The following is a 3,338-nucleotide window of genomic DNA, read 5'->3' as shown; positions in this document are numbered from 1 at the left end:
AGCCCAAAAAGGCTAAGAGTGAAAGCAAATGTAAACTTCGACTAACACGGAAATGACTAAGAGTACAAAATCATGCTGAAACAGCAAAATAATGGGGAATTAAACAAATACAAAGAGTATTTTACCTCTGTGCAGAAAGAAGTGGACCACATGCGGAATTCTAGAAGTAAAATACTCAGCTTGTTTATAGTTTTTTAAAAACTCAAATCTGAGATCAAAAAATTGATGGTATTAAGTGTCCTTAAAACTCTGTCTACTTAAACACTGTTCTAACATGTGAATAAAGTTATTTGCGTTTGTGCAGATGTCTGACAGGTAGCTCATACTCAAGGAGGGCTCTTGGAACAGCACCTGTTCTGGATGCTCTGATCACGGGCACTTGTGACCAATTAACATTACAACTATCGTCGTAGAAACTTCCATAACTAGGGTCTACAAATACATAATCCCTGTTGAACTCAGTCCTGAAACCTTTCTTGTGCTGACAACTGCTTCTTAACATGGGTACCAAAAAATACTACCAACAAGAATCCTGTTTCTTTAGGCAAGTCCTGAGATTATACTATTCTTGGTTTTGGTAGTTTAAAATGTGTTGTTCATATGTAATATGACAGGACAGAGTGATGTGATGTCATCCATATGACTGCAATATGCAATTCTGAAAGGGCCATGAGAGAAATGAAAAGGAGAAAATGTAGCAGTTGATTCAGGGGCTAGCATGTGGATGGCATATGCTCCATTGATGTTTGTTAAATGACTGGGAGTATAAGGGATAAAGTTATTTATTTATTTTTCAGGGTCTCACATGATCATGGTTCACTACACCTTTGATTTCCTGGGCTCAGGTGATCCCTCTACCTCAGCCTCCCAAGTAGCTAGGACTACAGGCATGTGTCACCACACCCAGCTAATTATTTGATTTTTTTGTAGAGACGAGGTCTTGCTGTGTTGCCCAGACTGGGCTCAAGCAATCCTCCCACTTCAGCCTCCCAAAGTGCTGGGATTACAGGCGTGAGCCACCATGCCCAGTCAGGTAAAGTCATTTAGAATGTGTGACTATTATCAAATGGAGTGTATTGACCACCCTCTGCTGCGGGTAGCTGTGGGCTGGAACCATCCCACTGTGAGGAGAAGGGACTTAACCAAATGGAGGGATTCGATAATAAAAGCAGAGGGGAAAAAGACACAAGTCAAGTCAAAGAGATGAGGATCTGTGTTGAGTTTGGTGGACACCAGTAGGCTGGAGCTGAAGGTTGGTGTGGAAGAGAGTCCACGGACACTTAATGTTGCTTCCACCCTTTGACTTGTGTGAATAATACTACTGAATATTTAAAACTTTAAGAAAGCTCAGACTTACCTAGATAATTATTTATAGCTATGTATTTCCATGTGATTTCATGGCTTCATTGCTCACATCAGCACTTGTATTCACGGAACAAAGTTACTTTGTCACAAGCTCATGAGAAAAGAATGGAGGAGGAATTAATACCGAAATGGTCTGTCCATGTCAAAGCAAAAGCCAGTTTCCTGGTGACTGCGCTAACCAAGATTTTCTAGACGTTCCAGTAGAGGAAAATGGTGGGAAAATTGACCATCAGTGCCTAGAACAGTATAGGCACTTGGAATTCCAGAAAACCAGTGGTATCCCAACAGTAAACAGCAAGACAGTCAAAAGGAGCATTCGGCACTAAATGTTAATTTGAATTGCATTGGTTTGGTGCTTTTATTTGTATTTGATTTGTAAATTTGCTTTGGTTTTAGAGCTAAATGAAAGCTCTAAGGATAAGGAGTTAACATTCAACTTTAAGTTTACACATATTGTTAAGTTGTAGAGCACAATATCCATTTGTGTAGCTGTCTATCCTTATAAAAAAACCGCGAGCTCACACTGGTATTTCCAATTTCAATTCAATAGGGCTTATTATAGATTTACCCTCTCCATATTTGTAACCCCCTTCTCTGATAGTGAGAAGCCTGGCTTCTGTTATGCTCAACTGACTTCCTTCTATGTTCCATCCTCCTGGTTGTCACCATCACACCAAACACAGGGCCAAGTGTCCCCTACTGTAGCATTGCTGACTTTGGTGATTGTTATGCTGGGAGAGCCTTTAAAAAAATTTTTATGACAAAAGGATAATTTCCTTATTTTTTTTCTTAGAAATGACTAAGAACATTATAATACACAAGGATTTATTTCACCCATAAGAATAAGAAACATCTGAATTACCTCGTTTTAAATTGACAAAGATAATATGTATAGGCAGAAAAATAAATGGCAAAATACTGTAGATGTTCATTCAAAACAGTAAGATGTGATTTTAAAAAAACTATCAAACTGTCAAATATTAGAAAAATAGCTGATACTAGTAAAGAGATAAAGAGGTGAGGGAAAACATTCACATGAGATAGAAGTGCACTTGACCCTTGGACAACATGGGCTTGAACTGCACAGGCTCATTTGGGTGCAGACTTTTTTCAGTAAAAGTTATAGAGCGTGCCTGCCTCTCGTCACCCCTGCCATCCCCTCCGCTTCTCCTCTGCCATCCCTGAGACAGCAAGACCAACCCTTCCCCCTCAGTTTATTACACGTGAAGATGACCAGGAGGAAGAACTTTATGATGACCCACTTCCAGTTAATAGTAACTAAAATTTCCTTCTTCCTTCCTTCCTCCCTCCCTCCCTCCCTCCCTTCCTTCCGAGTTGGAGTCTCCATTGCCCAGGTTGGAGTGCAGTGGGCTCCGATGATCCTCCCGCCTCAGCCTTCCAAGTAGCCAGAAATACAGGTGCATGCTACCACGCATGGCTAATTTTTTTATTTATTGTAGAGACGAGGTCTCGCCAAGATGCCTGGGCTGGTCGCCAACTTGCGGGCTCAGGCAATTTACTAGCCTTAGCCTCCCAAAGTGCTGGGATTACAGGCTGAGCCATCAAGCCCAGCCATGATTTTCTTAACATTTTCCTTTCTCTAGCTTTATTGTAAGAATAGAAAATATAATACATATAACATACAAAATGCATTTTGACTGTTCATGTTATCCACAAGAATTTCAATCAACAGTAGGCTATTAAGTTTTGGGGGAGCCAAAAGTTATACAAAAATTTCTGAATGTGTGTGGGCCTCAGTGCCCTAATCCTCTCCTCCTCCACTTTGTTCAGGGGTCAACTGTATAAGCTGGTAAATCTTTCTGGAGGATAATCAGACAGTTTCTGTCAAAATTAAAAGTGTAAGCACCTTTTGATCCAGCAATACCACTGCCTGGAATTTATCCTAATATATATATATATATATATATATATATATATATATATATTTTTTTTTTTTTTTTTTTTTTGGGTAA

Source organism: Carlito syrichta, unplaced genomic scaffold, assembly GCF_000164805.1.
Source record: "Carlito syrichta isolate Samal-C Ts95f unplaced genomic scaffold, Tarsius_syrichta-2.0.1 Scaffold301837, whole genome shotgun sequence".
Taxonomy (NCBI): Eukaryota; Metazoa; Chordata; class Mammalia; order Primates; family Tarsiidae; genus Carlito; species Carlito syrichta.
Note: the sequence above shows the minus strand (reverse complement) of the source record.